Source organism: Haliaeetus albicilla, chromosome 7 (genome assembly GCF_947461875.1).
Source record: "Haliaeetus albicilla chromosome 7, bHalAlb1.1, whole genome shotgun sequence".
Lineage (NCBI taxonomy): Eukaryota > Metazoa > Chordata > Aves > Accipitriformes > Accipitridae > Haliaeetus > Haliaeetus albicilla.
The window spans coordinates 43941915-43969848 of NC_091489.1; the positions used below are offsets into that span (position 1 = coordinate 43941915).

Sequence of the window (27934 nt, forward strand, 5' to 3'; positions counted from 1 at the left end):
CTTGTAGAAGCTTTTTCAACTTGACAGCTCCTACTCTGTAATATTTCAAGGCATATTTTCCCCCTTCTTCTTCTTCTTCGTCTTCCTTCTTGAGACTTTGCTGCAGAGACTTGTTTTAAAACCGCATATTATGGCTTTGTATATTATCAGTCAAATATCCGCATGTGCATCCATGATGGGGAGGGGGAGAAGGGAGATGCTTGGGTTTCAGGCACTTGGAATTAACTGGGAAGGAAGCCAAAATGTCATTAGAAGCACTCGGATACGGCAGAATGCAAACCACCTCCAGCCTATATTCAGATACGAAGGCAGGCCCAGGAATTAAACATTTATCAAGGCAGGGGGATTAAAGCCTGACCACAAATACTCTTCTTCGTGAAGGGCTTTCCCTGCAAGGAAGGAAGGATCCGGAGAGTTAGCAATACCGCTTGCATGCTGTTGAGGAGCAAGAGAAGCTCTCACCGCCTAGAAACTCTCTAGGCCAAATGAGCTTTTCTTGCTTCAAATATTTCTTAATCGTAGTTTCTTATAGGATTATGAAGAGGCTGGTGGAGAATGTTAAAAAAAATGGTTTTTTTCCAGCCTCGTGAGTATTTCTCCGGTGGTTGGTAAGACTTGGAGCCGGAGTAGCTCGAAAGGGAGAGAAAGATTCAGCTCCCAACCAGTTCTGCTGCTCGTTATACACTTAAGGAAAAGCTGCCATTTCCTGCTAAAAACCCATTTGTCTTGCAAATTTCTGTAATGAGCAGATTTTGGAATAAATACCATGTAATCTGCAGTGACAGTTCTCTCATTTCTTTTTTATTAGTTCAGTCTTCTCAGCATCTGAAACACGTAGCAGTGGAGTCTCGGAAGAGGTTTAGGCAGCTCTGTGGGAGTTTTTTAACACCTCGGCACACAACTCTGCCAATCGCTGTCCCATCGCATCCCTCCCCTCTCCGTTACCTTCCATTTATTTATTCAATTGTATGTTTTAGCAGCATCTGTCCGTAGCCCCAGGTACCCTTTAAGTAATTTAGAGTACACACAGTCACGCATTAGCAAGGCATGCCTCGTCACGTCATCCTCAATTCCTACAATTGTCTCCTATTGTCCTGTGTCCTATGGAGCCACAGCCTAATGGGTACAGCCGCCGTCTCGCTCAGTTTTCCATGTTCCCAGATGCCTGGGGAAAAAATGGAAGGGCTTCCCATGCGTCTCGAAGGGGTATCTTAATATTTATTGTATCTATGAGGCAGATTTTTTGATGGGGATTGGTAAGGGTAGAATTTCTCTTTGTCCTAGAGAAGGTCGAACTGGGCTTTCTAAAAGCAGAGGACGAATAGCTTGTTGCGTTTGTCCCACGGCTATGGTCTTGGCCGGTGGGCTGGAGCTCGGGTGGGATATCCCCATCTGGAGGGATGAATTGCGGCAGGTAGAGCTTAGGAAAGATGGATCCCGCTCGCGGCTGTGGCTGCTTCTCCGCAGGCGGTGGGGTGGGTCGAGCAGTTGCTTCCCAGAGAGCGGGGCACCAGGGCTGATGTTGGAAATAGTTGGTAGCGCTGCCTGTTTGGCACTGCAGAGATGGAAAGCATGACATTAGACCTTAGCCTAGGAAGTGCAATATTGCTGTTAGGAAAAAAACTTTGCAAGAAAAAGCAGGAAGCGACTCTCTTGTGCTGGTTTAAGTTTTGGGATGGGAAGAGGCAGCACTTGCCTCTGAAGCTGCATCTTCCTTTTCTGTGGGTCCGAATAGGGGAGGTGGAAAAAAGAGCTAAACAAGAGTGCAAGAAATAAATAAGAAAACAAACAACCTGCAGGGTGGCCTCTGTAACCATAGGTCGTTCAAGCTGACCTTTACCAAAGTGTATTTAAAACTTGAGTTTTCCCCTTTGTGTTTCCTCAAGTCTACGAGTGAATTACAAATTCCATTGCTTTTAAAATGCGTAGTGTTATAATCCTTGGTGAACTTAAACTTTTATTTTTATTTCTTCTTCTTCCTCATAGGTAAGTGGCATTTGCTTAATGTTGAAGTATTTGAAGGTCCAGAGTGGGGGATGTAAAACATCCTTGCCTGGTTGGAAGTTCCTTGGCAGGTAAACCCAAATCTTTTTATTTTGTCCCCGTCCTGTCCCCCCCCTCCCTCCGCCATGTCCAGCCCAAGCTGTTTTCTCTCTCTTCTGATGTTACTGAAGCGGACTGATACTACAGGAGAAGGGCGTGAAGGTGTGCAAGCTTCATTTACAGTTCGCTGCTTTGAGGAGTTGAGTTGCAATTTGGATTGGCAGCGCTGTCCGTCTTCTGCACGGGGTTGAGCATCGCGATGTGGGAAAGTGGAGGTTCAAAATCCCCCGGAAAGGTGATGCTGAGAAGTGCTGTGCTTGATCCAGCCAAGTTTTTCAGCAACGCTGCAAACCGTCACGGAGCCTCTTGCCATCAAATAAACGCAGGGGTTTTGTCCACGCCAAAGCCGGGGTGGGTGCGATTGCGCTGACCTGGGCGGGTTGCCCAGGGGAGGCACTGAGTGAAGTTTTGCAAAGCTTCGGAGCTGTGTTTCTGGGAAAACGATGCTTAAACTTGCTCTTACCTCCCTCTGACCTTTTAAAGCATGGTACCTGCCTCTGCAAAAACAACTATCATGCACATAGCTTTCAAACATTTCCATTGTACGGTGATTTTCACAGTCAGTAGCAGTTCAGAGCGGTTTTGTCCCTCAAATCCTTTTAGCCCCAAACCCTACGCAAGCCGGTATGTTCTTTGCTCGAAGTGCACCCCTCGTTTCATAGAGCCCTATAAAGCCTGGGCGAGACATCCATATCGCGGGTGCTGCCGGCCGGCGGCGTGAGCTGCCCGGGGCCGGGAGTGATGTGCTGAGCAAGGTTTCGCCGTGTCATGTAACTCTCGGTGGCTCATTCCCAGCATGTCACTTTTTCTCAGGTCGGCGTATTATCTCGCCCTGGCAGATGCAGCGAGGTAGAAATACAAGGCTATTTGCAATGCAGTTTATTAAGACGTGTTTTAGAGGCGGTTTGAGGGAGCACTGGCTGGAAATGTTAATCATCATCTCTGACAATGTATTGACCTGCCTTCTGCCTTACCCCGCTGCCTCGGGGAACTGGAGGGGAGCGCCGGCCGGGATATCGGTGTGCTTCAGCCGTGCCTTTTCCCCGCTGCCACCCTCCGCGCTGCCTTTCCCGTGCAGAGCAGAATACATCACTGCTGACAGAGGGAGGAGAAACTTTGCGCCTGTGGAAAAGCAGCTTGTGGGTGGGGAAGGCAGAGGAAAAGAAACTTTTATTTTATTTATTTTTTATTTCCCCCCCCCCTTTTTTTTTTTTTTTTGGACATGGTAGTTGTCTTGCTGGGAGAAGGGAGTAATCTGACTTCTGTGGAAACAAATGATACTGCATGACTACTGTGCTGCCTTCTCCTGTTCCACCAGAAAAGGTGTCATTATTTTTCCCCTTTTGTTTTAGACTTCTGTGAACCAAAAGGGCTTGAGGATTTTAATGGTCTATCTCAAAGATTGAGAGGCCCTTTATATGTCAAGCCACAATCCCATCCTAGGCTGTACTGGCCTCTGTTTGATTTTATGAAGCTTATTTTGGATAGATGGTATTTTTATAGCTCCTGCCTTGCTTCACCGATGGCCATATTGATGTAGCGCTACAGGACAGGGCTAATAAATAGTTTATAAAACTGTAGGTTCATTCTCCCAAGTGATGTACAGCTGCATCTGAGCAGACTGCAAATCACCGTCCTGGTGATGCCGAGCCTCTGTACCACCACGGCCTGGGGCAGAGCCATGGTACGCCACAAAGGAGGCAGGAATTAAAGCAAAGCAAAGCAAAACTTTCTCTTGCTGAAGCTTGTACTGAATTTTCCCTTACGGTGATGTTTTACCCCAGCAGTGGATCATGGAGCGGCCAGCTTGGCATGGGGTTAGAGCAGGCTCCGCCAGTCATCGGAGGAGCACCCCTGCCCTCAGCCCTGCCCACGGGCTCTGTGGGGATGCCATCGCTTTGGAAAGCTTTTTCTTAGGCTACCTAAAGCCTATCACATCAGTGTCACGATATTATTAACAAAGCTAAATTTTGCTGACAGCACTACCTTCTGTCTTGTGTGGACCTTCCTAAGCCTTGGGATGAAATTGCGCTGAGCGATGGGTATTTGAAGTGCGGTGCTAGGGACAAGATGTGCCTTTCCCTGTGCTGCAAAGTCTCCATACTTGGTTTTGTGTTGGATGAAATATTGCAAGGAGTTTCTTATGGATAGGGACGCAGCATTGGTGGGAGTGTGCTGTGGGGCTCCCATTCACAGGGGGTCAGGATCTTGCCCAGCATGGGACCTTCGTTTAAGCGCTGCTAGCCCTGATGAGCTGCATCTCTTTGTGTCATTGTGCCATCCCCCTGCACTGCTGGTGGCACGTCAGCTCACGAGAGGGGATGTCGAAACGCTCTACCAGCAACTGCCTTGACACTGATGCACAACCTGTCAAGATGGGGTTGTAACGAGCTTGTCGTTTGAGGACCCGAGGAGTCCCCTCCTCTGTGACATGCCAGCCACAATGGCCAGATTTTGTGGTGTGAGGACATAAGAAGCGTAAGATGGACGATAGCTTGGCTGTCATGAACTCTGGTGCAGGAGTTAACGAGCACCCACCTCTCTTACCATTGCTTCTGCCTTTCCTGAGCTGCATTGGCTACTGGGCCATCCACCTAGCGCTTGGGTATGCAGTTATAACAGTAGTGATTATTTTTATCGTCTTTATTTTATACCATGAAATTTTTAGGCATGGCTGCCTAATTTAATACATGGCTGGAAGGAGGTCAGTAGGCTAAGCCTGGCTTTCTGGCAGGTTAGTAGGGAATAAGCATGTCCTTTTGTGTAACCATCTGTTTCTATTAACCTTGGGTGGCTCACATCCCAGGAGATATTCTCTGCCTTTCAGAGACATGAGCCTTTATTTATTCCATGCTTTGCATGGAAAGCTGTTGCCAGGTAGATTATCTCCACCCTCTTCTTTAGGAGAGATTTGACCACTTGGTGACAGGGTGTCCGAGGAGGCTTGGTCCAGTCTGACCAGCTGGATGCGGTTCCCAGGCTTTTCGAGAGCCCATCTCTGGACAAATCCTCTCTCTGGCCCGTGCGTGTACATATCATCCAGCCCTGAAAGCATCTTAGCTGCCTGTGTTGATGCAGGTAGTGTTTGTGTGCAGGTTTGGGTTTACGGGCTGTGTGACCTGATGGGATCTGCAGAAGAGCTTCTCGATGACCCGTCTCTGAGCACGGTGTCAGTGGGGGTTGTACCCGTGGGGTTGATGGGAGCCGGCTCAAACCCAAGTGGAGCCTTTTTGAAGATCCTACCCTGTCGTTTTACTCCTAAATGCTTATTTGGAGAGTTGCCTTTGAGTCTCTGTTTTAAGTGCCGAGCTCTGGAATCTGCTTGGCTTGTTCTTCGTTCTCCATAGCTGTCTTTTTACTTCTCCCTGTGAGCTCTGTGTGTGTGTGAAAACCCACAGCTGTCTGCTTGGATCAAAGGCTTTCTCATGTTGCTTCCTTATGGGTATTAGAAAGACGAGTCTCCCTCATTTCTCCCACTTTTCAATCTTATAACGCTTAGGACTGAAGAGTCAATGAGGCTTTCTCTTCGTGGATGGTGGCACACTCTGTAATGTGGTCCTAAAAGGGACATGAGGCATCTTTATTAGTCTGTGTGTGTTGAGGCCGGGTTTGCTTTCTAGAAACACAGGGGTTGATTAAAGTGCGAAGAGGCAAGGGCAGCAGCGTGGGTGCGAGTTGTACGCAGACACACATATGTATTGATTTTTGCCATGCCAGAAATGCCTTGCATCCCCTTCGTGGTCTGTGCTCGCATTGGAGGGGTCTCCGGGCATTAACGAGCAAAAAGAGTTGCCCTGTCTAAGGACTTTATTCCTTTGCTGATAGCTCAGAAGAAGGAAAAAAGCAAAACCAAGCCACAGCCTTCCCTGCACCCACCATCCACACCCCGCTAGCATTTGGCAAATGATAAAATATTAAAGCCATATTTTTTACTGCTGTGCTCAGTTACCACGTTGTCCTTTTCTTTGGAAAGGAAATGCAGTTGGGGAGACATATGGAGGTGCTTGTTCTTCTTGTTGCCATGGGTATGCCTGCAGTGTCCTCAGACACGCGGCTCTGGGTGCCCAGTTTTGGCTTGGTCCCCTCAGCTCCACCGCTGCCGCGCACATACCAGGGGTGTTAGGTCCGTAGTGCAGGTGCCCTCCCTCTCTAAGAGGCCTCTTATACTGTGTTAGGATATTTTTCCCTGTGAGCTGTATAATTTGAAGGTTAATTTGGCTATTACTACGCTATCACTATTGCTATAGTGTTATTACAAGGGCTTACTACAGTCACTGCTGCGACTGATATTTCTTTAGGTACGTCTTTGTCACAAAGCAGGGGTTTCAGCCTGGCTTAGGGCCACTCAAGCTCTGTTTTATCCAGGGGGAGCTTAGAGCATCCACAACCTCTGAAAAGGTATTTGGGGTGTGTGGGAATGGCTAGGCAATAACCAGAGCAACTCTGCAGGGGTGATGCCTCCAAAATTGGGACCTCCTGAAGGACCTCTTGAAGTGAGTCTCGGGCTCTTGATGAATAACTGGCTATAAGGGATGAGCGGGTGATACCGATACAGCTGTATTGCAAGCGTACATAGTGTTTGATGCCAGCTTGCACAAGGGAAGGTGGGAAGAGACCCATGGGGGCTGCTGTGTCTTTTAATTTGTTCCCTGAACCAGTCTAGGACAAATTGGCGTGTTGGCGTAGGAAACCTTAGGCTGTCCCTGCTTGTTTTGTTCCTAGTTATAACTACCTTATGGTTAAATTTAAAAGACTTCAGTCTCCAGATAGCTCAGCTGAATGTTTTTTTCTTTAGTACTGTGCATGAAAGAGAAGTGCAGCCCTTCTTCCAGCTCTGCAGTAGAGTTCAATGAGAGAGAGATTTGGAGTCGATGCATTTATTAGTAACATTAGGGCAGAGGAATGTGCACAGATACATCGCCAGCTCCACGCTTTAAACTGGCATTTTCCCCCTCTATTTAGATTGCTCTCACTCTTCCTGTGCTGATACAGGAAAGTCCCAGCATGGGATGATGAGATCAAGTGCACGTTGGTAGCAAACGCAATTTGTAAAGCGTTGGTTGTATAAATGACATTCTGTATAAAAGAAGTGTTGCAACACAACCGTACTAATGCAGCCATGTGACACCAATTTAATGCATTTTCCCCATTAAGCTGCTTGTTCAAGACATCTTTTGACCATTTTGAGTACAGCAGTGGTGTGTAAGGCCTCTATTTTCTGAGTATTACTCATTTTGCAGCTAACAGATGTCAGCGTCTATTTGTCCCTTATGGAAAAGCCCCTGTAAAGTTCAATAGGGATTAAATTTGTCAGGCTCTGTAGAAACATAACAGGATTCTATGGAAATTACTCTGCAATCCTATAGAATGTAATAGATAATCTCCTTGTCTCTGGAGGTATTTTAACTCTTGCATAATTGTGGACCAGAATAGAAAATCTCCATTAAATTCAACAAGATGGGTCAAAAAATCCTATAGGAAAATGATCATTTTCTATTAAAATCAGTAGGACTTCTTCATCAGCATGTCGGTCTTCATTGGGAGGTTTTATTCATTTGCCAATCCTACTAAAAAGTGTTTTGTCAGGAGGCTGATACTAGCTTTGTTCTAGGGAACAGTGATTTGTGCATAAGTGATGCTTATGTCCAACGCTCGTATAATTTATGGCGAGGCACTAAAAATTCCCTTTCAGAATAACTGGAGCAGGATGAGGCTTTAAGCCCTGCAGGGCGGAGAAACATTTGCTGGGGATTTGGAGAAGGGGTCTGCCTGCGAAGACACCTCGGCGTGCTGCTATTATGTTATACAGGTCATCAGCAGCCGAACAGCAGACCACAGGCAGGGTGTCGTGTGCGTGCACGGATGTGCCACGGACACAAGCTTTTCTCTGTCATCTCTCTGGCTCCGGCGCTGCTTATCTGAAGTGTTCAGCCCAGGATGCTGCAAATTAATGTTGGATTGAAGCTCTGTTTCTGCTAAACTGCCTGTGGCTGGTTTTGAACGGCTCTGCCGTCTCTTGCATCCGCAGTCTGGCTTTTTGTGGTGCAGCCTGGGTGGTGCGGAGCGTTGGCTCCGCCGAAATCCAGGGCTTTGCTGTTGGAGGTCGTTGCCTCTGCTGCATTGCTGGTGGAGCTCAGGCAACGCCCGGGCTGGAGCCGTTAATTACCGAGAGAAGGCTCTGCTTGGCTGGGGGGGGAGTGAAAAGCCACCCCTGAAAGGATCATCTTCCTTTTCTCCAGCCTTGGAAGGTGCCGCTGTGCATTTTGATGAAGGCAAAGCACCCAAGTTATAGGAGCGTTAGCAAAAAACGCTTCCCGCAGATCTTCTGCTGCGTCTGGGTGGCATCTCGGGGCGCTGAGCCCCGCGCCGTACAAAGGGGCAATCTCACGAGGGAGCTTGGTCAAAGGTGGGGACACGAGCAGCGTGGGCATGGGCACAGTGGGTGGATGATGCTGTGGGGAGCAGGTAGAGCCATGCCCATCACCGCTCTCGGGGACTGATTCAGAGAGGGGAGTGCCGTCTCTGCAGCAGACTGACATGGCAGCGTGATTGCTCTTTTCATGGTCCGTTGTGTAGGAGGATGAGTCATCTTGGAGAAAGGAATTGCTAACTCCTTGGGGGGTATTTACAAAGGATAATTTCAGCGAGGAAGGTTACTTTACTTTGGCAAGAAGCAACGAGAAGGACTTTCTTAAAAGGATGGCGAATCAACTTGTCAGCTGAACGCTGGCTGTGTTGGTGCCGTTGCGGGGGGGACAGCATCCTGCACTGTGGCTGTGCTGGCCAGTGTGCATCTGCCCTCAGCAAAGTGCGACTAGCCCTGTGCTAAGGGATGGTGCGGGTCTGAGTTTTATTCTGATGTCGCCTAAAGCGTTCCTGAGCCTGAGTGAGGGCTTACATCCAGTATGCACAGAGGAAAAGGTTGGGGCAGATTCTGGGGTTTTGGTCTGTACGTGAAACACGGGACACAGATGTATCCCTCCCTGTGGCGGGGAACAGGTCGGGGAGAAAGGTTTGCGTAGCAGAGATGGGATCAGCTGGTAAAGCTGAGAAGGTCCACGGCCGGGAGAAATTTAATGCCACCAGGTGAAGGTCAGGATGTGCTTCTGGATGGGTTGATGCATAGAGACCAGGAGCCAGGTCCGATTTTAAGTGCCTGCATTCCTTTGCACTTCCGCTGTGCAAATGTGCGCAAAGTGAAGACTATAAAAATCAATTGACACGACATATGTAATGGTCTCATTTACTGGCGAATAGAAATGTGTGTAAATCTGGCATTAAACATGAGTTTACACTGCTCCCCTTCTTGGGAGAGCAGTGATTGACAGCGCTGTGTAAATGACATGAAGACGCCAGTAGAAGCTGGGAAACATTTACCCTTCTGAGATACGTGTGTACATTGGAGAATTGCCTTGCCTCACCGTGAGCTTAAACACATCTGGAGGGATCACTTCTTGCACAGTTCCTTGCTGTTGCTTACAATTAATACCTTTGTGTGTAAGAAGCAGTGCATAGAGAAGCAGCCCTGTCTCGAACAAATTATAACCGGTGTTTTCTTTCCTCCTGAGCCATGCTCGTTCCCTCCTAGAAGGTGCTGGAGCAAAAGCCTCTGCAAAACCATTGCGTAGCAGCAGGTTTTCAAACTCCAGAAGGTGGACGCCTGCACGGGTGCGTAGGGGCTGGCTTCTCTTGCTGTGCCCGTCAGCCAGCTAGTCCGAGCCAAAATCCAATAACAGCCATTTGAGATTAAATTCTGAGCACTTGAGTAATCTAAAGCCAGCGAGGAGTCGGTGTCTCAGCAGTCAGTCGAATGGTCTGGGCTGTCATCTTATTAGAGGGAGAGAGAAACTTTGATTTAACCCAAGAGCCTTAATTTTCAAACAAGGAGGTGAAGCAATAATGTTTCCCAACTCCCACTGGCTGTTACCATTGCACAAAATCTTCAGCTTCTAAAATTTGTGACTGTCTTCAGGGTTTGGACTTCGCAGGCAATTTCCTTTTGACAAGAGGATCCGTACAAATCAATTAATGGAATTAGGGGTGGAGAGCAGTAGGCTGCATGGGCGTTTGGGGGGGGAAAGTGCTAGAATAAAATCCCTGGGATTAAAGACAAAAGAGTTGCCATTAGCAGTGTCTGTGGATAACAGTATAGGAAGAAAAAAACCCAGCCAAACCCCAGAACTCCATCGAAAACCCCGGTGAAGTTCCTTCCAGCCCCCGTGACCTGGGTTTCAAAGCTCTCCTCCTCCACCTTTGCAGAGGTCTGGATTTAACTCCGTGTTCCTGGGTGCCCCGGTAGCACCTCTGTCCCTGCCTGGTCCTCGAGGCACATGTTGTGTTAAATCGCTGCCGTCGAAATGTTAACTGATCACAGCCTTCCGAAACGACTGGAAATTAATTGCAAGCTTAAATACTGCCTTGGCCTTTAACTCTGCTCCATACTGAGTGAAGTAAAGGTTTTGCCTCATCAGAAGGATGTCTTTCTGAAGAGGAGGAAGTTGTTCTTTTTCCCGCTGGAATCCATTTTCCTTTTAATTGCTTTGCGCAGAGCCCCGGCACCATGCCAAACATGAGAATCGGCCACGGGCCTTTTATTTATTTAACTAGGCATTTATTTATTTTATTGCAAATTCCCGTTTCCTGGCTGAGGACTATTTTTTTCCACCCTCGGAGGCGAGCTTTAAAAATAAGCCCTGGTGTCCTCTCCGCTTTTTTTTGCCGTGCTTGTGAACCAAAAGGGCACTCAGCAAAGAGGTGTGAATTAGATTTCGGTGTCGCAGCGCAGGAGTTCTGGCTACGCCACCTTCCCCCTTCAATGCAATCCTTCCAGAGCTGCTCACTAGCACATCTCACCTCCTTCGCCGCTATTCTTCTCGCATTTATTGCCTTCATTTCCATAGCACGTAGGCACCCGGGCTGCATTCTCATACACAGCTCTCCCCTGTAATGAGTGACCTAGATAGTGCTTTCTTTTTGGACAAAGCAATAAACAGTAGCTTTGCTAACAATGTGCTTGGCTGCTACTTCACGCTGAGTAGGGCTTGGACTTAGCATTAGAGAAATATTCACTTGGAGCCAGATTATCTAAGGTACTCGGATGCCCCCTATTACCATAGTATCTGAGCGCCTTGCGGCTTTTGAAGATGCTTATTTTCGTGTTAACCCTGTGGTGTTATCCTTTTTTTGTTTTTTTTAAAGGCTGGGGACTGAAGTATCAGGAGTGCAAGGAAAGCTCTGGGCAGAGGGGCTGGAGTGGCTTTTTTTGGTAGGAAGAGCATTGTGTTTATTTTCAAACAGTTACGCTGGGATGAAGTATGAAGGCGACTGGGCTAAGCGAGATGCTGTGGGGTATTAATGTCAGGACTATTTTGTGCTGTGCCTCTACTATTCAGACCCTGTCTGAACAATTTTCCCTTTGCTAGGAAAAGCTGATGTCCCCCTCCCTGGCTGGCATAAACCGATGGAGCCCAGCTCCATTGCCATCAATGCAATTGCCCCATGTCGGTAAAACTCTCTTAGATGTTTTGGAAGGCTCCAGGGTCCCTTAAACCAGATCTTCCTTCCTGATGTGAAATCACCATCTCGTTTGACCTGGCTCATTGTCGGTCCCGTGCTCCTGGAGACGTGCTTCCCCCGCCTCTGCCACGTTGCAGGGCCGATAATTTACTGTACCATGCTGCTTCCTTTATCTCCGTTTATACTCACTTAATGTGGTTGGGAATCCACAAATTCCCTTTTACGCTGTTCTGAACGTAACCTACTAAACCTTAATCATGGTTTGGGGAGTAGTAATTCTTTCTGTTATATGACTCTCTCTTTATTTTTTCTTATATAATTTTTCCTTTAAGAAAAGATCATTAATCTATGTTTCTGAGCCTTCCCATCAATCTATAATTGAATCATATAAAAAAGACTTGATTTTACATCCATATAAGAAAGAATTCAATTCTCCCTAATGCCTGCAGATTTATAAGTCTTAATCTCCAGATTTCTCTTAATTTTTTTTTTTTCCCTAATAACCCAGCTTGTCTGGAGTTATCTAAATTAATTGTGAAGTCGAATATACTGTGATCTGAGGAGATCAGTTATCTTTTCCGTAGAGGAGACGCCAACAGCTTAACAGGCCCATCTCGCAGGGAAAACAAAACCACTTCTAATAGCTACCTAACCTTGGTGTGTTGGGAAGCACCCCTCGCAGGCATCTTCAAAAGATGCTCACTTAATTATCGCATTTTAAACCCTGTATTGCACTGCAGGGCTTTCCCCTCTTAAGTCTCGGCTCCGCTATCACCTCCTCCTTTAAAAGTACAAAGGGAGCACGTTGTGCCTTGCTGGCTTGGTGGGCTGGGAGGAGAAACTCTGCCTTTCCAGCCCCGGCTCTGCCACCAGTCTCGCTTTCAAGCCTCAACTGAGTTATTGCTATCGCTTGGTTCAAGGCATCTTCTCTTTTAATAGCAGCAGCCCCCCCGTGGACCACAAAGCCCATCCTTTGGCTTGCGTTGGATGGGTTATACCTGCTGGGGCGGATACCAAGTGCTGCTCTGAGCCCTAATTTTGGGCGAGTGCAGCTTTAGCAGCTTTCGTGGCAGTTTTAGTACACCCAGACAGAGGGGTTTGCCGTGCAGCTGCACTAATGGGAAAGGGAGAGAGCCACCAACTAACTCGCACTTGAATATATCTGTAAGTCTTGGAGCCCTCTGCCAGCCTTCTCTTGAGCTGTGGAACAGTGCTGGGCTTTTTATCCTGAAATTTGGGTGGAGCCGGAGCATCTGTGTGTATAAAGCACGCAGGGATGCAGTGGCTTTTGCTAATTTAATAATGCCCCTAAAAAAATATGGGGTTTGGATTGATGGAAAGCTTCCAGCGCTGCCGGGCTCGTGTATCCCAATGACTCAGGTGGCCCTTGTTTTCAAGCAGAATGGTGTTGGCTAAAGCAACCTTTGCCCCGGCTTCCTCCTCGGCATCTCGGGGAGATCCCACCTCAGAGGCACTCGGGCATCCCGAGGAGCTGGCTGCTTCGTCTTCTCCTTCCTCCTCCTCTGTGCAGCAGAGGAGGAAGACAAAGACAGGTAATTGTGCTGTCTCCGCAGACAGTAAATTCCAGTCGGGGTGTCCGTTTTAAGTGCGCTGATTGGAGCCTTGACAGTGGCATGCATGTGGGAAATTGCTCTGAATTCCTCCAGTCTCCATGGTGTTTAACTTCTGGGAAAGGTGTTTAGAAAAACAACGCATCTAATATTTGTTCTAAGTTTCTTGTACTGGGCAGAAGAGCAAAACCTAAGGTTTTGTTGTACGTGCATTTACCAGCTTCCATCCCTGTCTTCTCTTGTAGGCTCACGGTCCCATCTGTTAGAGATTTCTTGCGCTGATGTGCTTTTTCTCTATTTTCATGCCATGCCTGCACTGCAGAGTCATCCTCTTTAAACGAGACGCGGGGATCTGTTAGCAGGTCTCCTGCTGCGTCTCCTTGCTGTCCGTCTCCCCTTCCAGACATGCCTGTTCCCTTTCCCTCCCTCCCCTCCTTGTCCAGAGAGGGAGGGCTGGTACTGGTTTTGGGTTTTTTGGGGTGTGTAGGAGCTCAGGGATTGCAGGTTCATGGGGTTGGTCAGTCCCCTGGAGCCATGGCTCTGCAGACTCCTGCCCTGAAAGGGAGCACCAAAGCAGGATTAAAGGGCAGGTTTCCCTTGGCCTGACCCCGTCCCAGTGCCCGTGGGCAGGTTGCGTGTTTGCATATGATTACCCAAATAGCCTAACTATCCCCTGGCTCCCAGGAGCGTGTTACTAGTTACTAGGGAAGCTCCCAGATCTGTTGGAGCACTGGAGGTAAAACTGCTGCTTGGAACGGCTGCAGGCAGATTTGTGCTCCTTTTTATTTTATTCATTACTTTTTCTCCCTTCCTTCTTCCATTCTCCTAGTTGCTTTCTGAGTTTCAGATGGATTATCCAGATTGCAAAGCCCAAACCCTCGCCTGCCTGCCAGGTCCTTCTGTTCCCTTCCAGTTCGTTCCTTAAAACAAATGCTGCAGCCCCCTCTTTTCACAGAGCGGGGCCGGAGGGTTTGCACGGGTGCCGCAGCGAAGGTACGGAACAGCTCTGTGCACCCAGGTAGCATGGGTGTCAGGGCTGTGGGTCGCCTCTAGGACACCCATTTGTCCCACGGAGGTCTCTGCTGGTAGGTGAGGGCCTCTTTGGCTGCAGAAAGAGGCCAGGGCTTTGCAGGAGCCACTGGGGTGGTTTTGCAAGTGGCTTCTTGCCCCGCTCCCTCCCCGGGAGGGATGCCTCGTGCAGGGACCGCTGCTTCCCCCAGCGCAATCTCAGGGCTTCTCCCCAGGGATGCTCGCCCTCCTGACTTGCCCTCGGTGGGGGTTACCCCAGGAGTGTTTCTGGCTGCCTGCCTTCCCTGAGCTTGCTTTCTCCGTGCTCACAATCTTTTTGGAGAACTTTAGGAAACAAGCTGGCATCGGACGGTGTCTCTAAATTTAGAAGGGGATGGGAACGGAACGAAGGAGCGAAGGGATGCCCAGCTCATCACCGCCAAAGTCGCTTTATGTCCCCTTGTCCGTATGGATGATGAGCTGCCCTGAGCAGAGGCTGTCTTGACACCCCCAGCACACGGGGGTCCCATCAGGGCGGGGGTGAGGGTGACCCCACTAGTGATTTCTCCTGGACGTTACTTGGAAAATTGCAGGTTGGGAGACTGTAAGTGCTGCTGCAGCAAGATGAAAAGAAAAAAAAAAAGAGAGTATTTTTCATTACTTTCCCCTTTATTTTGGAGGTAGACTCAGGAATTTGGAGAAGTGGTTCTTCCCTTGAGGAGTTTGCTCTCCAGCTCACTCCTTTGACTTAGCAGAAAGGGGATGTTTTCCTCTTTTGGAAGGGAACAGACATGACCATTTTCCTTCTGTATTGATTAAAACCAACAAACGTCCTTGAGTGATCCTGTGCTTCGTTAGATGGAGGGAGAGAACAAAACCCAGGTCTTTGTTTGCTCATCAGCATCGTGGAGCTTTGCCCTGTGCTGTCTGCAGCACTGGCAAGGAAGAGCGCTTAATCACTGCCACCAGTGGGGTCCACCAACAAGGGCATCTGCTCAGCCTGTGTTTAAAAAAAATAAAATTCAATTACTTTCTTGACTGGGGTCAGAGGGGGAAAAAAAAAGCGGTGCGATCTACTGACTAGGTGGCCGGACTGTGGATATAAGCCATGGTTTTCAGTCTCAGGACACCGGGCAGGTCACTTTGCCCTTAGCCTGCCTCGATTTCCCCATCAGCAAAGCTTGACGTGTTCATTCCGGCACTTACCTTACTTTGTGTGCAATGCTTTGTACCTGGGGATGAATATGTATATAGAAATGCACCTGAAATGCATAATAGGTACGTATAAGTGCATTAGAGAATAACATCAATTCACTCTCTGCATATTAAATTCAAGGTGATGTCCCTGGTGACATTACTGTGGCAATGAGCCAGATTTGGGGTCCCAGCCCAAGAGATGCGATTTAGGACTCTGTATAGGTGAACACAGGTGTTAAATACTTTCTTGTGATTATACAGCCCTGGCTTGCTGGTGTTTTCAGTGGATGATGGATGACTACTGAACAGCTGAGATTCTTTGAAATGTTCTGCTTGCTGTCAAGCCCTGTCTTTTTGCCTGTCTATCCATCTTCTCAAAATAACTGTGTTCTGCAGTCCTCTTGCACACGTGTTCAGCTGGCTCCGTGGGGAGATCCTTGAGTGGGATAGCTGCAGGACTGCAATGATTAAATTATTAAAAATGGCATTTGTGACACTCTTTCCTCCTGAGGGTCTCAGAGCAATTTGCTGAGGTCTCCTTTACACATGGGGAAAGCAAGGCAGAGCCCGACATTGTGCAGCAAGTCAGGAGCAATTTGGAAATGGAGCCCAACAGTTCTCCCGTTCAGGGGTCGTGCTCCTTTCTTAGGACTGAGAAGAGCAAAGCGTGCTTCAGAGCAGGTAGAAGAGGCATGTGGTGGGCCCTGGAGAGAGGCTGGAAGCTGCAAGATGACAAAGTCAGTCATCGTGTCTAAGCAGTGATGCTGGCTCCGTCCTTCTCCTCTTGCTCCGTTTCTCTCGTTTGTGCTGTTCCCCTGGGAGTCTGGCTAAGGATGCAAGAAATTGCCTGGAAAAGCCATCAGCCCATTTCTAATTCCCTTCTGAATTGCTGTTTCAGGCTCTGCGAGTTTGTCTTAAGCCTGCAACTTTAGAATAACAATTCCGTTTTCCATCATGAGTTGGTTCTTCCAGGTCAAAAGGCTCTTGTGGCTCCCCTAGGCACATCTCCCAGGTTTGGGCTTGATTTCCCACTCAGGTTGTCTGAAGAAGCTTTTTCAAGTGTTGAGACACGGAGTTGCCCACTGCTGGCTGCCTCTGCTTTCCTGTCGCTTGCCTGGAGCATCTCCTGGCTGGCAGCAACTTCGTCTGCTGAACACCAGAGCTGAGGCGAAGCATAAACCATTTGGTAGAGAGGAGCAATGTTCCTCAGCTCTGCTACACACAAGCCCCTCAAGATGTTCAGCTGCCCTGCAATTGGGTAATAAATCAGCTGGAAATGTTAATATTGAATATCATGAGGAAAGTACCGGCCTTGACTTCCCAAACCACTGGGTACTTTTATTTTAATTATAAGGTTGGTGCTTTGTTTTTTTGGTTTTGGGGTTTTTTGTTTGTTTGGGTTTTTTTTCTGTTTGATTTTTATCTGAGTAACTTTGCATGAGCAAAGCTGTGCAAGAGAGTGTCTCCGTGCTTTGGGTTTTTTCCCAAAAATCATAAATATGCGGAGCTTGTAGAAATCATTATTCTCACTTGGAAAGCCCGTTTTTCAAACAGGTAGGAAGAGCAGGGGTTACCGCTAGGGACGGAGCTGGGCATCTGCGGCATGCTCCATCACTCTCCCCTTTCTTGGCCTTTCAGCTGGAGGTATTGAGCCTCACCTTCCGCGCTCAGGATGACGTCTGCAGTTTAATTAGCAACTGCCACTTCCCTTGTAGGAAAGTCCTGCAGAGTTTCATGGCGATGATACTAACGAATGTCTGTGGAAATCTTTCCTGGAACATATGGCAATGAATATTTCTGTTGGGTTCGTTGTCGCTGTCCCACCGAATGCTGTGACAGGGAGATATTTCCCCGTTTTGCTTTGAAAGTCAAACACTCACGCAGTCTGTAATATGTCTGTAGAATTTTTCCATAAAGGTGAAAGGTGTGAGAGAAAAGAAGAATGATTGTTCATCCTTAATTATTGTTTTGCTTTAATGACGAGAAGCCTCGGGCACCAAAGAACAAAGTCTTTGCCTCCTGGTCCCCTCCCTACCCCCTAATACCTGAACTTGGGCTCCTCTCTCTCGGAGCTGCCATGAGCCCCATGCACCTCACGGATGATCCAAGGTACGGTTTTGGCCCTGTTGTGGTCTGACTTTTGGGCTGAAGCATTCCACATGCTGTCTGTTTTACTCTTTCCCTCCAAAACCCATCGCGGAGCAGAAACACCAGTGCAGCAGGATTTGCCCTGTTGTGCCAGCGTGGCACGGGGAGAGCTGTTTCCATGCAAACAGCCACTGTCTCCTGTCATTGCAGTCATATTCTTTTGTCCAGAAGAGAAACTGCAGAATTTTGCTGCACCACAATCAAGGTCTGATCTAAACCTTCAGGAAACCGAGGGATCCTTCAAAGGCAAGTAGCAGTGACGGCAGGCAGGCTGCCTGCCTTTGACCCCAGGGTGTAGGGCTCCTTCTTTTTCTCCGTTATCCTGTTGGTGACTACGGACTTCTGCCCATTGAGCGTGGGAGGGATGCGCAGACTCTTGGCACGTCCCACTCTTTTGCGCTATCCCAGGTCTACTGTAGGTAGAGCCGCATCCCCGGCGATGCCGAAGCTCGGCACCTCGTGTGTTGCGATTGCAGAGGAAGGGATTTCCTGTACCTTTTTTTGGGCTGGTGAGCAGTGGAGAGTCTCATTTGGAAGGGCTATGATGGGAAGCTTGTTCCGGAGGCTTGAGTTTCTCCTGAGCTGGTGTTGAACGCTTGGGCCCCAGCAGCACCGAGTGGTGCAGCGTGAATCTGTGCGAGACACTAACCAAGATGCTGGCCTCTGTGATCCAAATATTTAACTCTTCAGCAGCCCCGTGTGACTTCCCTGCAATTCAGAAGCTCCACTAGCTTGGGTTAAAGGTCCATCATCTGTTGGCTGATGACCCCTGTGTGGGTTGCAGGGTACAGTGGGCATATTTGGACCCGTAATTGCAGCATAACGGGGGATCCTCTCGCTCCTATCTTTTTGGATCTCTCTGTGCTGAGGTGCCCAGCTTGCATAAAAGTGCTCTGCAGAGGAAAAGCTCTTCCCTGTGCACCAAGCCCACTTCTGAAAGATGTTGCGTAAGCTTCTTGGTTAGCAAGTAACTTTTGTATTTAGACTGTAATTGGCTTTAAATTCCAAAGGTCCATTGCTAATGATATTCAGAGCAGTTTAATTAAAGGGGCACTGTCAAGTACTTCCTTTATAGTTTTTCTTTCGTGTGTGCTCTCGGTTGCAATACCCTTTTTTTTTTGCAAGCTTGAAGGTAATAATTAAAGTAATTCTCCACTGATTTTGTCCTTTTCTATTTGGCAAACTTTGATCCATTATTATTTTTTAATGGAGACGAGATTAACATGGCCACTTTTGTTCCGTGACCATTTCAGTTCAATACGGCGCCTTACCGCGCTGAGATCTCGGCGCTCTCGTGCCGGTGGCATCGCTTGGAGATGACATTGATGCAGCTTTGGAGAGGGTTGCTAAGGCAGCCACAGGAGCTCGTGCTCCACCTAAAGAGTCTCAGAGCTGCCTTATACGCTGTTGGGAAGAACCCAAATCTTTGGTGAAAGGTGGGGTTTTCAGTTCCTCAGAGTGAGATGAAGACAAGTCTCTCCCTCACTAGGAAAGCACATCTTTGTGTATGTAATGTTTTTTTCCAAGAAAAAAAAAATAATGTATTTGCAAAGTGTCAGCTCATAAAAGAAGCAATCTCATGATCTAAGTTATAAAAATGCTCACTTCTAAGCTGTCTCTTTGCAGTTTTCAACTCCGGGCTTAAATTGGGGGTAAATAATTTGTCTAGGACTTCAAACTCCCTGGTTTCCCTGCTTGTTAAAGGGGAATAAACAGGGCTGAAGGATCGCAGCTGCCTGTCCTACGATCAGGGGCTTTTGCAGCAGCTCAGCTTGCTCTGCGTGTCTCCTCCGTAGGAAGAGCTAAGGGATGCTTGTCCCATCTGTGGCCTTTTCCCTGGAAGTGCTGTCTGGAGGAAAACTGTGCTGTGTGGTGCTAAGGGAGTGGGTGGGCTGCAGCAGCAATGTTTTGCCTGGGTTTCAGGCTGTGATGTGCCTCCAATTAGCCTTGGGACCCCACGAGGTGGGTTGGGAGGGAAAATAGCGACCGACCAAAAATCCTCTGCGTTCACCAGCTGCTGCTCAAAGCTGCTCTGTCTTCCTTAGAGCAGCCAAGCATGGAGAGCGCTATTTAGATCCGCGAGGATAAGGCAATAACCATTTTAAGAAAGATATTCGCAGTGGGTCAAATTTTAAACAATGAGAGTGTTTCCACATGGCAGCCTCTGCCAATAATTGCTTGTAATTGCTTTCCCTTCGGTGCTGCCTTTGCCCTCTCTCTTTCCCGGGAGCTGCTGTCCCCTGTCCACCCCGCTTGGCTTTCTCCCCACCTCGTGCTGAGCGGGAGCACGTTTGCAGCAGGGTTTTTTCTGCAGACACTGTAAACCGCTCGATTGCATCTAGAGGGATAAAGGGTTCCTGCTTCCCATCTCCCGCATCAAATTATTTGGCAGCTGGTTATTGCAGCAGCAGTGAATTCGCACGAGGTTCCTGTTGAGGTGTAGCTCAGGTCTGAGTTGCTGGAACCAGCAGCTTTTTTTCCTCCGGGCAGTGAATGAAGGTGCTAAGTGCGGGGTCCGAGGGGAGGTCAGGGCTTTCTGGAAAGACCTGTGCAACCTGGGCAGTGGTATGCAGAAGTAGCATGCATAGGGAAGGGTCCATGCATTGCAAGTGAGCACACAAATCCTGATTCTGGTCATGCCGCGGGGAGTATTTATGTGCGGACAAGGAGACCACGCGTACCTATACAGAGACAGGAGCCAGCTGGGCTTTGCATCGGGCTGCAGATATCTGCTCCACCGCCGGGGTGCAGCACCCTGTCTGAATCCAGCGCTGGGAGTTTTGGGGATGCTTTGGGTTGGAGGCACTGCCAGCCCCAGCCGTGCTCCGTGGGCCACCGAGTGGGAAAGTCCTGGTGGGTGCAGGCAGAGCCAGGCATGGTGGCAACCTGCCTCTGTCCTCCACTGAGCTGGCCAGCCCTCGAAGCCATGCTCTCGTTTAGCCCATTAAGGCTGGCTTTCGTTTTCCCTGGTGAATCAATTTCTCAGTCTTTAAATGGTACCTTCCTTGTGCTAATCATACAATAGGACTACTAATGAATGTCTCAATTATTTAATGTTTGAATCGAGTAATTATTTTCTTGAGGTAGCAAATTGGAGTTTTCAGGAGGAAAAATACCATCTTCCTCTTCCCCCCACCCCGTCTTTGCTGCTACATAATTAAGTAATTGTATAGCCAGTGATTTAATAGCTACAAGATCAGGAGTGACATATTTTATTCATTTTAAGCAGGACTGTTTCTCATTTCTCCTCTTTCTCTCTAGGAGAAGCCCTGGCCACCCTCTGGGAAGGCAGGGAAACCAGCTGCAAAGCTTTACCATTGCTTCTGTGGCATTTCTATCAGCGTTTAAAGATTTTTCTCTTCTGCACTGAGCTGCCTCACGCTGGCTGCCAGTGGGTGCTTTCCCGGGGAGGGTTTTCTCGGAGGGATGCTCTCTGGGTTTGCTGCGTATCACCACCACGGGCTTGCGTCCCATCCTTCCTGCATGCACATGGGCTGTGTCTAATGCACTTTGTCTAACGCTCTTGCATTTTTTGGTGTGTATTTGGAGGGAGGGGAAGAGCCCAGACACGGAGTATCGTTTAAGTGGGAGCTGTTTCTGCAGTCAGTGGTTGGAAGACAGCCCCCCCACCCCAGACCGTGCCCTGGTCAGGGGATACCTCCCTTTGGAGGAGACACCCACCGTGGCACAGAGCGTTTGTCACAAATCATCCCCGTCTCGCTGTCGGTGAGAGATGCTGAGTGACAGTCATGCTTGTGAAAACCTCTCTACTCTTTTTAAATAAATAAAGAAGTTAATCACTAGGGAATTAACGTGCTCACATGTTGAGACATCCTGGGGATGAAAAGAAGCGTCTAAGGAACAAACATATTTAGTGTCAACTGAGCGTATATCTGAATTACCCTCATTTGCTCGCGTGTTAGCTGTACATGGGTATCAGTGGTACACAATATGCGAAGGGCCGGGTGGTCATCTGTACAAATAATTCACCTTCCCTGCTTGTTTTTCTTCCACTGGTGGATGGACTGTGCTCTCTTCCGAGCAGGTTGCTGTAGCTGGGTAATTTTTGCTAGTGGCACTTGATCTGTAGCTTGTTTGTAGGTAGTTGCTTGGGAGTAGAGACTTCTTGTAGCCATAGAATGACCTGATAAAAAATGGATGATGTGTCATATTCTTGTTCTCCTGCCACAGACAGAGTCCCAGGCAGGCTGTGATTGCTCCTGCCTTGGATGAACGCAATGTTAAGCTGTGCTCCTGGCGTGAGCGTTCGTGACTGTGAAGCTGAAATGGGCTTTCTTGGCACGTTCCCCCAGATTTCAGACAAGTTCCCAACAGCCAACTGATTGGCGAGAGCGCTGGCAGAGGGGGAGCACAAATGTGCTGTGAATAGGCATCAGAGGGAATTCATTAACAGGACTTAATTAGCGAATTCTAAGTGGCAGCGCTCCGGGGAGGAGCGGGGCTGGACCCGTGCGGGTCATGGTGAGCATCCCACCAGCCGGACGGGTGTAAGGTAGGGATGTGCACTCAGGGACACGCACACATCTGTGCCTTCTGGAAAAAGCCACTGTTGCAGGAATTAGGTGTGGATCTGCGCAGACACATCCCCGCACGGGCGTCCTGCTTGCTGCCGTGTCGCTGCCGGGAGTGACAGAGCCGCTGTCTCCTGTGACAGGGTTAAACTCCTGTGACGGTGAGTGATTACTCACCAGATGACAAATGAGCTGAGGCTGCAGTGGCATTGTAACTAGATTTTCAAGGGCTTGGTCTGTTGTTAAAGGAATAGTGACTTGCTCGTAATTGTTTAGTTAAAACTTTGTGTCGGGGGCTGCTTCCTCTGCAGCATCATGACTGTGGCTTCTCACATCTCTGTCCAGCCACAGCTTCAAATTTTCCACCGTGTTTGAAGCCCCCTCAGATGGGAATCTTGGTGGCCTTGCCATAACATCAACCCCTTTGAGGCCCTGGGGATTACACAGCCCTTAAATGTGGTGGCCACCCTTTAAACCCAAACAGGGGCAGTGGTGATGTCTTCAGAACCTTTCCAAGGTGTTTTAAAACACTGCTTTCTGGTGTCCTTATTTAACACACACGTCGTAATTAAGAAGAATTTCCTGTACTCCTCTGGGGCTCCTGAGAAATTTGAGAGCTGGAGGGTTTTGTATGTTATGTTAACATGCTTGTTAAAAAGAATAGGTCTCCTCGGCAGAGCTGAACAGAGCCCAGACACCAGCTGGGGCAGCTGTAATGTTGGAGGACCTTTGGGAAGCATGAGCGTGGGATGGATTCGGCCGTGTGGGAGGGACTGCAGGTATTTGCCAGTGCTGTGCAAGGAGAAGAAGGAGGGGAGGTCTGGGTCCTTTGCTTTGGGTGTGAACAGTGAGCTCAGGTGGTCACAGACGGCATGTGGGTATACCTTGTCCTCATGTCATCTTGCAGGGTGACTCACCTTCGTGGCTGGCACTGAATTTGGGGCGAGCTGGTGGATGCCGAGTATCCTGACTCTCCATTTCTGGTTATCCTGAGCCATCGGGCCATGTGCACAGCAAAGCTTCCCGTATCATTAAACGGTTTAAATCATTCTTCAGCCTGGGCATGGGTCTGCGTTCCTCTACCCAAACGAGTTTAGCCGTTCAGTTTGGTGGCCGTGGGCACGGCTGTAGTGCCAACTGCTACGAACCCTTGGGTTGCGCTGACCAGAGGGCAGGAGGAACCTGCCAATGGCATTTGCTTCCCAAAGCCTCCTGAGAGTTTTGCTGTTTGTGGGTCAGGATACAGCCCATCCAGGTGGTTGTTGTGAGCTTACTGGCCCTGTGGGCTGAGACTCAAGAGCTGTCATGATACTCCGCAGCCTGGCCAGGAGGGTGCAACCATCCTGCTGGATGCTGTTGGGCCAAAGCACTGTGCTGGTGGCTTGAGGCCTTTCTTTAGCTGGGCTAAAGTCACCATAGACTTGGGTGACTCTACGGTCACCTCCTAAGTCAGACACCATAGGCAGATTTCAGCTGAAATCTCAGCAGCATTGCTGATGTCTGGGGAGGAGGAAGGGACTGGTTTTTCTCGTGGAATATCAGCTTGCTTGGGGTTTTTTTTGCTTTCTTTTTAGTTCAGCTTTGCACAGCAGTTATTGATAATGTTAGGAGCTAGCCAAGGGTTAGATAGCAAAGAGGAACTTGGTGAGTCTTCACCTGGGACCAGCCTGCCCTTTCCCTTTATGGATCTGGTGCCGCAGCGCAGCTGTGTGCAGCTGTGCTTCTGCACTGCGCCTCACGTACAGCCTGCAAGAGACCCCGACGTCTTCCCGGCAGGACTTCCCCGCAGTTGCGCTGCGGTGGTGAGAAAGCTTGGATTTATGTGTCTTGACTTCCCGTGCCCACTTCTGCAACTGGTGGACAGCCTTGCCTCTCAGCTATGCGTTACCCCATCCTCGACACTTCCCCGAGCATCTCTGCTGCCGTCAACGCCGGGTGAGTTACTGGGTGTCCCTAGCGATAACCGTTACCAGATGTTTACACGTCTTGAGATGCCGTCGCCAGGGCTCCATTTCTTATGCCTCATTTCATAGGGAGCATTTGTATTTTGCAAAGTTAACTTCCCTCCCTAAGTTCGGCTTTTCCCCGGGGCATTGCTGTGGCGTGTACTCGTGTATTCCAGCAGCCGCTTCCCGTGGTGGGGCACTGGGATGTGCTGGGAGCATCCAGCTGTGCTGGGAGCATCTGGGCATGCTCAGCCACTCCATTTTGGGCACCTGAGTGGTCGTTTAGGACCGGAGGGTGCCGGAGGGAGGCATGTTATGGGGCTCCTGTCCCCTCCAGTGACTTGGCCCCAAGATGAGCTCTGCAGGGAAGCGCGTCTGTAGTGACAGCACTGGGCACGACGGGCAGTGCCCAGGCGGAGGGAGACGGTGGGCTTTACGGGGAAGGGACAGCTTGGAAAGGCGCTCTGGTGTGAAAGAAAAAAGCAAGACGTTGTGTTTTGAGACATTCCCCACGTGCAAGGTTTTTGCTTGCCTGTGTTGCAGTGATCCCAATTTAAATCCTAAACAAATCTGAGTTAAATAACTTTTTGGAGTTGTCATTAAAGGCCGCCTTCTCGGGTTTGTTTCTGTTTCTTCCCGAAGGTGAAAGCTGCGGGAGTCCCTAGTTATCTTAATTTCACCTTGAGTGTTTTTGGCTGCAAACTTGTGGCATTTGGCTTTGTGGAGATGATAAAATCTAAGATTTCAGTCGTGAAGGTTTCACTCAGCTGAAAATCCCTGTTGAATGAGGAGCATGGGATCAGACCCCTCATTTAGATCAATGGTTCAGAAAAAAAAAAAGAAGAGAGGTGCACTATGAGCCTGTGAAGAAAACCTGGTCGGGGGATAAGGGAGGAGGGGGAGAGCCGAGTTAATGGACGAGAGATATCTCCAGCCTGGAAATGGATGAAGGGAAAGCGAATGTATTGCGCCTCATCCTCCTGGGATTAATTTTGAATATCAAACGCTTGATCTCGAGCCGTTCCTCAGGCAGCCGGTCATGTTTCTGTGAAAGCTGTATTTTGAAAAGAATTTTTCTGATGCTTTAAAACAGAGGAAAGCAAAGCAAATGACCTTATCCTGCTTTGCATTATGTCACACTCGATGATATTCTTTTGCAGTACTTGCAGCTAGCTTGACACATCGAGGCAGACAGCCCCTTATTATTAAATCTGTTTGCAAATGTGCTCAGATTGCCCTTCACATCCACCCCTGGTTATGAGCGGTGGCAGACCGTGGCTGCAAATCGCAGGTCCCCGTAAACACGCACCGAGCTGCCTCCCCTTCTCCCCGCCTCCCGACTAAGGTTGTCAACACTTTAGGAATTAATAAAGTGTCCTACTGGAAAAGGAAAGTGCTTTCTTCCCCCTTCGTCTGGTATGTTAGAGGGATGGATGGGAAGGTTCCCTTTATGGCCTCTTCCCATGGGTCCTCCTCATCCTCCCGCCGGCTCTTTGGACTCCGCAGCTGAGATACTGACCTTATTAATCTGCCAGCGCAGCCGTCCTATAAATGGCAGTGAATAACCCAGGCCCTTTTAAGCTGTGTCATCTCTCCCTCCAGGTCAGATCAGGCCAGCAGCGCCTTTTTTTTTTGCCGTCCGTCAAAGCTGAATCAATAGTGCCTCATGCTGCTGAGCCTTGCTATTGCTGCCAGCGGCCATTCCTCTCCTGCATGCTGCGAGGAGCACGCTTCCCTGCGAAAGGCCACGTTGTTTGCTCCGATGTACGTCTCTTCCCGAGTAAATCCACCGTGTGAAGTACCTCTGTCCTTCCCGTCAGCGTCGCTTGATTTACCTCCAGCGGCAGTCGCTGCGGGGATGCCTCTGGTGCTTGGCTTCCTCGTGAGCTAAGGGGAAAAGTCCTCCCAAGAGACAGCTAAGGGAAAATTTTCTTTCCTAACTCCAGGCCATTGGTAATTGGCCTCGGACCTCTACAAAGAGCTGTCATTAAATAAATACCAGGCTGCCCAAAACCACAAGTGGGAAAGACTCCCAGGGGTTTTGCTTTGACCTCCATTTGGATCCTAATAGTTTTTTATCCTACAAGCAGGTCTTTGGGCTTCAATATTCGTGCTCATGTCTGATGCTACTGCAAAACCTGATAATCTCTGTGCATCGCTGGTAGCTTATGGCAAAGGCTCCCAGAGCAGCTTGGGTGTTTCTGCTGAGATGTTGTCTATCGCTTCCAAATTTGTTGGCTTTCAGTGTCAGTGAATACGTGCTTTTCATTACAGGAGGGTGAATAAAAAGCACCACTTAACCTTATTTTTTGTTCTGCAATCTTTTTTTTTTTTTTCCCTCCTTTCTTATCCTCCTCTTGAATGATACACCCCCAATTTTTTTTCATTTGGTATGGAAATGTGTTTAGGATCAGATTTTTTTGTTGTTTCTTCCTATCCCTTTTACATACATCGGTCTATCCGATGCTGAAGAAGATCTTGCAAGTTGAGAATGTTGTTTTCTTCCATGATAGCATCAGAATATTTTCAGTTCTCTCTCCCTTTCTCACTATGTCTTGCTTTCCTGGCCACCGTTGTCTGTTGATCAGATGGTTTTGTTAAGTTGTCCAGAGCGATGTGTAGCTTTTTTGCTTTCCCTGAGTGGTTACAATTAAGTTAGAATCCATCAGTGTGTATGAGTTGTTGGAAATGTTGCTTTTGATAGGCATTACCTTGTACTTGTCTGTATTAAATTTCAGCTGTCATTGTTTTCTTAATTGCCTGTGTTAGATAATGTTGAATTTCCCACAGTCCTCTCCTTCTGACTAAAATGAATAGCATTTGTATCGCAAATGCTTCAAACTTGACACCTTTTCTCCCCATGCCATTTAAAACTTCACCCCAGCTCGGCTGATTTAATCTGCTATCAACTTCTCATCTTTTTAGTCATTGCTTGCTTTCCTTTCCATCTCTCTGTCCATTTGCTGCTGGTTGCTGCCTGCTGGCCTCAGGGGGTGTTTTCACCGTGGCAGGAGGTGTTATGCACCCCTCGGATTTATCTGGGATGGGTGAGGAAAGCTCCAGTTTCCTGAAGGTGCAAGGGTGGAGATGTAGCACAGGCGGTGTAAACCCTGCAGGATCTCTGGGACATGGGCTTGGGCTGTTAAACCGTGATTTTTCTCAGTCGCGGTGGCTTGAATCTAGCTACCGTGCATGTCGTCTTACGTCCTCCTTGCCGTGTCGCTGTCGTGCTTGGGATCTGCCTGATACAGGGGTGGGAGAGGCATGACTCAGGAGATCTGACTTTTATTTTTCACTCTCCCACATCCCCGCTTTGTATGGCTTTTGACAAGCTGCTGCTCTTCTCCAGCTGCTGCCTGGTTTGTGTACTTTACGCTCCAAATTCCTTGTTCAAATGACATCCCTTCACAAGGCGTCTGCAGGAAGATGTTTTTCATCTTCATAGCCTGCTGCTTCTTCAGGGGTACTGGTTATTATTAATTAAGACATTTTTGAAAGTCCAATAAATTGTACCTGCTTTTCTTGAAGGTATTGTTGCCTTCCTCAAAGAACTGTAATAGATTAGAGAGGTGTGACTTTATTTTCTAAAAGCCATGCTGTTTGCCATGTCATGTTCATCTAGGTAGTTTATTACAACTTTCAAACCACTAATTTAACAAGTTTACTTAATGTTGAAATAAGCCTTTGAAGTCTGGAATTATCTGTTCACTACCAAAGCAAGGAGTGATCATCTCCGTGCCAGCAAAAATTACTGAGTGAAATTGTGTGGTAATTTTAGTCTTATTTTAGTTTTCAGTCTATGAAAGTTTCTTGGTATTTTTAAGTGACATGAAAGGATCTGCTTTGTTCTGGGTTGCCCAATATCCTCTACTGCAGCAAATGAAACCATTTGGTAACGTGGCGTTTATGAGAA

At 48.4% G+C, this 27934-nt stretch overlaps 1 protein-coding gene across 3 annotated transcripts in view; it reads left to right on the plus strand.

Annotated features, from left to right (window-relative positions):
- Window positions 1-27934, plus strand: part of OPCML (opioid binding protein/cell adhesion molecule like) — a 301280-nt gene that overhangs the window by 74105 nt on the left and 199241 nt on the right. Inside the window, exon 1 of one of the 3 annotated variants that reach the window (XM_069788151.1) lies at window positions 2039-2075. The exons of 1 other annotated variant lie outside the window; for it this stretch is intronic. The gene's annotated coding sequence lies outside the window, so the exon portion shown is untranslated. Of the gene's footprint in view, window positions 1-2038; window positions 2076-22037; window positions 22057-27934 lie in introns of those variants that run through there. One more of the 3 variants, XM_069788152.1, reaches the window with a different exon arrangement.